General features: G+C 38.4%; 1 pseudogene across 1 annotated transcript; it reads left to right on the forward strand.

Annotated features, from left to right (window-relative positions):
* The first annotated feature begins 4,644 nt into the window (after nucleotides 1-4,644).
* LOC149243015 (cysteine proteinase inhibitor 3-like) lies at nucleotides 4,645-9,949 on the forward strand (annotated as a pseudogene). Its single transcript, XR_016246682.1, has 4 exons — nucleotides 4,645-4,889; nucleotides 5,018-5,234; nucleotides 9,451-9,599; nucleotides 9,699-9,949. The product of XR_016246682.1 is annotated as a cysteine proteinase inhibitor 3-like (transcript).
* The last annotated feature ends 248 nt before the right edge of the window (nucleotides 9,950-10,197 follow it).

Below are 10,197 nucleotides of genomic sequence, written 5' to 3' on the forward strand. Positions count from 1 at the left end.
GTCTCGAATGTCAAACTCCTCTTCAGAGACATCTAAAATATTCAACATGATTTTCCAGAGGGCCTCCTCAACCTGGCCCTTACCCTTCGTATCCCGTTTGCTCTCCATGCTCCGCAACCAGCGACCTCCATCCCTGTCCTGACCCTCCGCCATATCCTCTATACCCTTTCTCACAAAAACCCTTTGTCTACTCCTCCCCGCTTGAGAATTCACAAATGATCCCGACCACCTATTCTGTCGCATGCATGCAAGCTTTAAAGCTTGTTCGGACCGCCACCTTAGGTTCCTTTGGCTGCAATGCCAGTTAAGACACTCATTAATCCTCACTCCAAATGTATTACCGTAAGTGGATTCACTTACCATCAGCCTGACGCTGCATCCTCTCATCCTCGGAAACCAGTCCCATCCGCTTCTTGAAATGATCAATTGGTTTATATGGTTATGACTCCAAGCGAGTTGAATATACATTCCATCCGCGCGATCCTGCCTGCTCTCCTCACCATCATACACCATAGTACATGTGTCCCGTCTTACCATAAGTGGAAAGTAATTATGAATTCCCCACTGACGCCGTCGCCTCATATAAATCATGGTTTAGAATGTCTGTTAGCATTGTCCACCGGGGATCATCCTTAACGGATCTCCAACTACCGTCTATCCGCCTATCCCCTCCGCCGCTGCCCCAATTTGCCATAAGGTCAGCCGCCCGATTGCCCTCACGTAAAACATGGGAGATAGTCGTATATTCGATCCTCCGTAACACCTCTTCTACGTCTTTAACTATGGCTGCAGTCCGCCAACTTTTTGCAACATGGTCCCAACACTGACCATCCCTTAACTTTCTCAGCATATCAATCACCAATCTCGAGTCACCCACAATCTCCAAATTCGAATAACCATTCCTAATTGCAATACATAATCCCTGGTAAACGGCCCACAACTCCGCCTCATTATTCGTCATATCCCCTCCAAAATCCGCATATATCCATCTTGTAGACCCACTGCTATCCCGAAAAATACCACCAAAGCCTGCTTGGCCAGGGTTGCCTTTCGAGGCGCCATCAAAATTTAGTTTGATCCTTCCCTCTCCAGGCAAACTAAAATGCTTAGGACTCGGCACTCCACCTGGGGGTCGCTTCCTTGTATTCGGGTAGATCATTGAGATATCCAGGTTAAGTTTCGAGATTATCCGCTGCTCTGCTGGATTCAATTGCCAATCCTGATCATCCCAAACCTCTGATAAGACTGTTTCTTTAATTGACCTGCAAACTACCTCCCAAATACTCGTTTCATCCCTTCGTCTGTCTTGGAAGATTCGTCTATTACGCTCTTTCCAGGTTTCCCATACTATAAAACCCACAGCCAACGTCCATATCCTTCGAACCACCTTACTTTGAAAATTGCTCGTGCCCCACTGGAGCACTGTATTCCTATGATTTTCAGGATCCCTATTTGTCTGCCCAAATAATACCCTGATCTCCTCCCATAACCCTCGGATGAAAAGACATTTGTTCATAATATGCTCCTGAGTCTCAACCTCCTTATTGCAAAGGTAGCATTTTGATGGCCCATTCATACCTCTCTTCTGAATATTATCCCATGTCAATACTCGTCCTCTACACAACAGCCAAACAAAATACGTTACTTTAGGCCACCAATTGTTTCGCCAAATCTTTTTCCACTCCACGAGATCCGCCACTCTTTCCTCCCTTGTCACCCAGTAATACGCTTCTTTAACTGTAAACATACCCTTCGTTTCCTTCCCCCATCTAAGAATATCGTGACCATCTCTTATTTTAACTTTTCTAGAGTCTAACTCCTTAATGAATAGCTGGCCAACCTCTTGAGGAATAGTGTTATCAAAATCTTCAGGTTTCTTCCAGACTCTCCATAAGTCATTTTCTGCTCCGAGAGTCCAATAATCTCTTACATACCTCAGGCCTGCTCTTTGTGCTCCTTGTTGAACTATATGCAACTGAGGGAGATCCTGCATGTGGTCCCGCTGTTGCCATCTTTCCTCCCAGAACCAGGCCAAACTGCCGTCCCGGATCTCCCAGAAAGCGAGACTCCTTACTAGCTCCCGGTTAGTACTGGCCAAATCCCACATTGCTGACCCTCTTGGAACTTCTTCAGTTCGTAGGCGTCCTTCAATAGACTCCGGCATTCCATATTTCCTATTCCAAATATTTTTCCAGACGTCCATACCTCCCTGAACCCAGCGCCACCATAATTTCGCTCCTAGAGTTTTGTTGACAATCTCAGGATCTCGAACTCCCAATCCCCCTTCATCTTTTCGTTTTATAACATTCTGCCAAGAGACTAAAGTCCATTTCCGTTGCTGTTTCGGTCCCCCCCAAAGAAATTTACCCATGATTTCTCGAATTTTAGAAAAGATCCCTTTTGGGGCTGCCATTAATGATAAAGAGTATATAGGAATAGCTGATAAAACCGATTTCAACAAAACTACCTTACTGGCCAAATTCAAGAGTCGAAACGACCAGTTTGCTAATCTGTTTCGTAGTTTTTCCAATAGATACTGCCAATTGGTAATACGCTTTGGATTCATATCTAATTGCATGCCCAGGTATTTCGTGGGTAAAACACCTTGCCTAAATCCTAAGACTCTGGTTAAATGTAACTTAACAACCTCAGGAGAATTAAAAATAAAAGTACAGGACTTATCTTTATTTATCTCCATACCTGATGCATTCCCAAAGAGTTGGAGGGCCCTCTGAAAATTGCGAACTTCCCTCAGCGAAGCTTCACCAAACAGCATCAAATCGTCCACAAACTGTTGATGTGTAATCGTCAAATTATTTCCCCATAGCTTAAGCCCCTTTATTCGCCCATCTCTGACTTCTTTTTTAATGAGTCGGCTTAATCCTTCCATAGCCAGAATGAATAAAAATGGCGAGATTGGGTCCCCCTGTCGAATGCCCCTGGTAGCCTTGAAGAGATCTGTAGGATTACCATTCACCAGGATCGAAAAATTGGGGGTTGACATCATATTAGCTATCCATGTTATCCAGCGATTCTCAAAACCAAACGCCCTCAAAACCTCCCTAAGATACTCCCAACTCAGCCGATCATATGCCTTAGATAGGTCCAATTTCATTAACAATCCTTTCTGCTTTCTCGTCTTCAATGAATGAATAACTTCCTGAGATACCACAATGCCATCCAGTATTTGTCTTCCTTCCACGAAGCCAGTTTGTTCAGGTGCTATGAGACTAGATAATAGAGGCTTCAATCGCTTTACTATAAGTGTAGAGATAATCTTATATATTACATTACATAGTGCGATAGGTCGATAACCCTGGGGCTCCTCCGATATATTGCTCTTAGGAATTAAAGTTAGGAATGTTGCATTGATCCCAGGCCATATCCTCTGTCGTATACGTGATTCCTCTACCGCATCCAGTATGTCCTTACCCAAAAAATACCAACTAGCCTGAAAAAACTCTACTGTGTAGCCATCCGGCCCTGGGGCTTTATTTGTACTCATCCCCATCACAACTTCACTTAATTCTTCTAGGGTTACTGCCCTCATGAGTGATTTATTTTGTTCGTCAGTTACTATCCGTGGAATCTCACTACAAATCTTATGAATAGCTTCGCTTCGGTTACTATGATTTTCGGTCAGTATGTCTTTGAAGTAATCTACCAAAGTTTTTTCAATATCTTTTTGTTCATATACTCTTTCCCCCTCAGCATTTTTGATTGAAAAAATCCTGTTTCGGTGTCTACGTTGAATCATGGCCTGATGAAAAAACTTCGTATTTCTTTCAAATATATATATATTTTGGAACAAAATCAACTTTTTTCACAAGAGTCTAAATGGACACAACCATATGTTATAGTTTATTTGTTTTATTTTTTCAAGGGTGTTTTTGACATTTTTCTTTCTAATTTGTCTAGAATTTTGGTAGTTATTTCTTGGAATCACAAGTTTGAGTTGTAAATCCTCCACAATTTAAGTATCCAGAGGTTTTTTAGGGTACTAAATACATATATGCACTCAAAAACCCATTTTACAATGAAGACAACCATCTCTAGGTACTATCCTCGCTGACTCATCACTTTTATTTAAGGAAAATCACACCACCTAGAATAATCTGCTAGTGATCCCTTAAAAAAAATGCTTTTTGGCCCTTAACCTATTTAGTTAAGTTTGAGAAATACTCCAAAAAAATAGATATTCCACTTAAAGAATACTAAGGAAGGATAGATATTCCGCTTAAGTACCTGAAATAACCCCCATTACTATTAACATTTAAAAATATAATCAATAATTATACATTCACTAATTATTTTTTTAAAATTTAATTTTCTACATACGACTCCCTGGCATTTAATTATCCGCCGCAAAGTAGTGTTTGATCGCCTGAAACAAAATTAAACCGCTGCACTACCTATCAGTGCCCATCGGTTCAATACTGTGGACGCTGGTCAAACTTCAATCGGCGCGCTTCGTTTCCTGTGGATAATGTCGAACGCAGGAGGGCCGTTAGATGTTGGAAACTTAACCCACCGCCGCAGCGTTGATTCGTTGCTTAATTTGCACGCAAGCAGGGCAGCCCCTGCTGACGTGGTGACCCACCACTTTCCACGCAACCCTTCCTTATTATGAGACGATTTCCCTGCGGCATACAACAGATTGAATCCATAAATACGAGGAAGAAGCAGAGGGCGGAAGGATGCAGAGCAGAAGGCAGACAAACGTTTTCGGTGTATTTGCGTTGTGTTTGATTGCAATTGGTATCAGTAGGAGCCGGGGTGTAGCGGCCATGGGAACTCTCGGAGGTTTACGCGATGTGAAAGATTTTCAGAACTCAATAGAGACGCTCGATCTTGGGCGCTTTGCCGTTGATGAACACAACAAGCAGCAGGTATATGAATGATCATTTCCACAGTTACTTGCTCTTTTTTTTTTTTTTTCCGAGATTTCATCTGTTAATTTCGGTTTTGGGAGATTCGATCTGTAAATCTGATTTGCTCTCTCTGTTTGTGTCTGCAGAATGGCGATGTAACGTTTCGTCGAGTGGTGGCGGCAAAGGAGCAAGTTGTAGCGGGGACTATGTATCATCTGACCATAGAGGCCGAGGACGGCGATAAGCCCAAGCTGTACACAGCCAAGGTGTGGGTCAAACCCTGGGAGAATTTCAAGAGTCTGCAGGAATTTAAGCCTGTGGAGCAACCCTCTATTTCCAGGGCTGACCTTGGCGTCAAGCAAGGTATTTCTAATGCTCTAATTGTAAACTCAAATTTGATGGGATTAGAAGGGTAGGGCTTTTCCCCGTTACAGTTTCCTTTAGGATTGATTGCTTGGTTTTAATGATTTTATGGCGTTTCTTTGAAAAGAATAACACTACCTCTCCCGAATCTGCTAGGTGGTTGTAAAACCTAATCAAGGGTATTTCTAGTTCTCCGTTCTCCTCACTGTGAGGACGGAGTTGGATTCTTTAATGTTGTTAGATTCTATGCTACATGGAGGGTAGCCGTGCTATCTCTAGTGGTGGCCAGGTTATCTCTGGCTCTTCCGCTGCCATCTCCCTGTTTTCGATTTATATGAAACCCTCTTCTGTGGTTCTCTCCGTTTTTTTTTCAGATATTTATGTTAGGACATGTTATTCTGTTCAACTTCGAATTCTAAGAAACCCATTTCTACTGTTCTGGTTTTTTCTTTGGGTGTTAAATCTTGTGTTAGGACATGCGATCCTCTGCATATGGTCGACTTTTAAGTTATCAGGCATCTTTTTAAAAATTTTGTGGGTTTTCCTTTTTCCAAATTTTTTACCAGGAATCTCATTAAAAAGTTTTTTTGTTTTTCTTTTCAAATTTTATATCAAAATATTTAATTCTACTAATCTTAATTTCTATCTGAATTTCACTCCATCTTTCTATTTTTACCACAATAAATCCATTTCAATCACAACCTCAACTTAGATTTTAAAATATTAAATTTATTAATTCTTGAATACATCTTAACCTTAGTGTTTAATTCTTTAGTATATCTTAGTGTTTAATTCTTCAGTACATCTCTTTAATATATTAAAAACCTTAAGAACCTGAAAGGCAACGTTTTTTAAGTATTCGTCCTTTAATTCTAGGACACCAATGGGCTTGCTTATTTGCTTCGATTATGTGATTATTTTATTTTATTTTTTAATATATTCTTATTTTTTAAATATATTTCATTTATTTTATTTTTTAATATATTCTTATTTTTTAAATATATTTCATTTTTAGTACATCTTAGAGCAGGTCTTTAATAAATTAAAAACCCTAAGAACCTGAAAGGCAACTGTTTTTTAAAATTTTTGTCCTTTAATTCTACTTCACCACCAATGGGAGTGCTTATTTGTTTCGATTAATGGGAGTGCTTATTTGTTTCGATTATGTGAATTTTTGTTGGGCTTGTTACACATCTCATCCAAATTAAATTTAATAATTTTTTATTCATTTACTTTACTTTATTGTCCTGATTCCTTTACTTTATTATCCTTAGCCCATATATCCACCCTTACATTCTTATCTCTATCCAAAATTATCCGTATTCACTTCCACTTTATTACCACCCTTACATTCTTATCTCTATCCAAAATTATCCGTATTCACTTTCACTTTATTATTTTTATTCAAAGTTATCCAAACTCAAATAGACATCGACTTATTACACCTCTCATCCAAAGAGACCTTGGCTTTGTTACACATCTCATCCAAATTAAATTTAATAAAGTTTTTTTATCCATTTACTTTATTTTAGCAATAGTATCCATGATTAATAATTTTTTTTTATTCATTTACTTTATTTTAGGAGTAGTATCCGTAATTAAATTAAACTACGTTGCAGGGCACCTCAGTTTTTTTATTCATTTACTTTATTTTATCCACAATTAAACTAGGTTGTAGGGCAACTCATATGATACAGCACCCCTAAACTCAGCTGTGAAGAGTATTTTTTTGGGAATACCATTTATTTATTCATTTTATTTTAATGTGCTTTACCCACCCATTTGTGCAACATTTATTTGCACAACATTTATTTTTTCATTTCATTTTAGTTTATTATCATTACTCAAGGTTACCCACCCTTATAACACAAATTTTCATCTATCTCCACAATTTTTTAGCTAATGAATCTTATTTAACCCACCCACCAACCATTAGATGTGATACATCACCCCTAAACTCGGCTGTGAGGAGTATTTTTTTGGGAATACTATTTATTTATTCATTTTATTTTAATTTATCATCATTACTGGGCTTTACCCATCCATTTGTGCGACATTTATTTGTACAACATTTATTTCTTCATTTCATTTTTGTGTTTATTATCATTACTCAACGTCACCCACCCTAATAACATGCCAAACTTAACAAGGAGTATCTCATTTGTCTTTTTCTAATAACTATTACTTATTAGTTTATCATTACTACTTAAATTTTATTTACCCACATTAACATTAACCACCCATCTCACCCATTTGTACAACAAAATTTTCTTTATTTCATTCTAGTTTATTATCATTACTCAATATTATCCATCCACCCACTTCCCAAACTTAGTAAGGAGCATCTCATTTCTCTTTATTTAATAACGGTTACATGTTACTTATTAGTTTATAATCATTACTTGGCTTTATTACCCACCCACCCTAACCTGCCAAACTTAGTAAGAAGCATCTCATTTCTCTTCATTTAATAACTGTTATTTGTTACTTATTAGTTTATCATCATTACTTTACCGGTCTAATAACTGTTACTGGTTGCTCATCATTAATTTGGCGTTACGCGTTACCCACTCAACTGTACAACATTTATTTCTTCATTTTAGTTTATTATCGTTACTCAACCATACCCACCGGTACCGGTAAGCCACATTTCATTTTTCTCTATCCAATAACTATTGACTTATTAATCCCCTCCCCAGATAGGGGAATTGGAAGAAAAACCTGAACTGGGGATTTGAAAGAAATGAGTATCTTAGAGAGACAGGGGAATTGAGAAAAATAACCCGAATTTGGGAATCGAAAGAAATGAACATCTCATGCAAATTTAGTAAGAGGCATCTTATTTCTTTCTATTGAATAACTATTACTTATTAATCCCTTTCAGAGAGGTGAATTGAAAAAGTCTATATTACAATTCTGGATTTAAATTCCTATTGAATAGAGAATTTCAGGGTTGACACCATATTTTTCACAGAAATAATTTCATTCGTGTCATGGAAACTTCTCGGGTTCCTAGATTTTATTGTTCATTGTCTGACTCATCCTGTCTGAACCTCTCTTCTCATGCTTCTAGACCCCTAAGTAGTTTTTTCTACAATATTTCTCTTCTGCCTTTCCTTTCTTCAGCTTCTTACTCGCCAGCCTATTGTAGATGAATTCTTCTCAGCAAACTCTTTTTCCCACAATGAACAATGATGTTCCTCTAGAATATGGCAATTTGGGTTTTGGATGTCAAACGTGTAGTGGAATCCTTTGACTCTTCTTCCATTACCTGCCAATATATATTCACACACCACAACAGAAAACAAAAAGTAACAAATCCGAACCAAATCCTATTTTGTGGAAGTGAAAAACAAGATGTTAATCAAAAGAGTATCTCTTCCCTGTCCCTACTCTATCTTCCAGACCAAAAATTTCTCCAAAAATACCAACTGATCCTAAATTCACTGGCATAATAGAGCATGGGGCAGCACGTCTGTCCCTGGAAACTCTCAACTGAAACTGCCCACCCTAAAAAACTGATTCAGTTTCTCGGCTGGGCCTGTCAAGTGCCCCTAAATTTCTGCTTTTACACTAACAGAAACAAAGTTATGGGACTTGAGAAAGCCCCTCCGACATATCTTCTCATGTGGCAAGCCCCTTGGATCGTGTGCATGATTTCTGTCTTTTGTTTTTCGCAGAAAAATCAAAATGAATCGGTTGGAATAAGTTTGATCACATTAGGATCGGTCAATTCTCTTAATTTGCTTGTATCATATAGGTTAAAGGAAATATTATCTTCGTAATGCTTATGAATGTGTGAGGGGTGTATTATGCCATTCTGTAACATCATTGTTTGTGCTGCTAAGTCAATTTATTGCTAGAAATTTGAATGCAATTATAGGTCTCCAGTTATTCTTTATTTGAGCTCAATATCTGTTATCCTGTTCTGAGATGTTCTGCTTTGTTCAAGCTATCGGAGAAATGATAAATAAGGCATTCCCTATACAAATTCATTATTGATTTGTAGCCAAAAACTTAGGCTAGCCCTTCCAGATTTCATTGCATGAAGCAATTGGAAATGCTGGTAGTATGTGTTTCCCTGAAATTCATATGATGGCTCGGGTTCTCCTTCGATTTGGTCCTGTGCAAGTTTAGAGTGTATAGGAGTGCACCTTGCTTTTAAGAGTTTAGGCTTATGGCTGATGCCAATAGGGTTCTGGTTTCTGTAAACCAGAGCATGCCGAAGGGTTAGGCTGGCGCACAGTCCCAGTGCATGACCCTGTTGTTCAAGAAGCAGCTCAACATGCTGTGAAGAACATACAACAAAGGTCCAACTCTATAGCAACTTATGAACTGCAGGAGGTCCTTTCAGCAAAGGCTGAGGTTGGTCCCCTGCCCTACTGTTTATGCTTTCTCTGGGGTTTACACAGATTTCTCCTTTACTTTGGTTTAACGGCCGGTACCGCTATTGTTGTCTTTCAGGTAGTTGATGCCTCTTCCAAGGTGGATTTACATTTGAAGACTAAGAGGGGAAGTAAGGTTGAAGAGCACAAGGTTGAAATGCATTGCAATCCTGATGGTAAATGGATATTAAGATCACATTTAACATGATGTAGGACAGTGATCTATAGTTTATAAAGTTTGTATTATGTATATATATGGTTGTTAAACAATATTTGTATTTATGAAATAATGCTCGCTGGCGTTAGCTGGCATCACTTTATTTACCCCCAGAGGATTCGAGATCTTTTTACTGGTTAAATGATTTGACCTTTCAACACTTATTGAAGTTGTGAATTTGGGCTATGATCTACTTCGTAGCTGTCTGACTGTCAAATAGTGTATAATGTTAACAATGATTTTTATTATGTCAATAATCAGATACATGCATCTGAATGTTGCTGAAACATGAAAATATATAAGTATATTTATAAGATCTGACTAAATGATAGTGCAAAATGCAAAATTTGTGGTCTGTTTC

This window comes from Pinus tabuliformis, chromosome 8 (assembly GCF_031772625.1).
Source record: "Pinus tabuliformis cultivar Carrire ecotype Pingquan chromosome 8, CPIR1, whole genome shotgun sequence".
NCBI classification, from domain to species: domain Eukaryota; kingdom Viridiplantae; phylum Streptophyta; class Pinopsida; order Pinales; family Pinaceae; genus Pinus; species Pinus tabuliformis.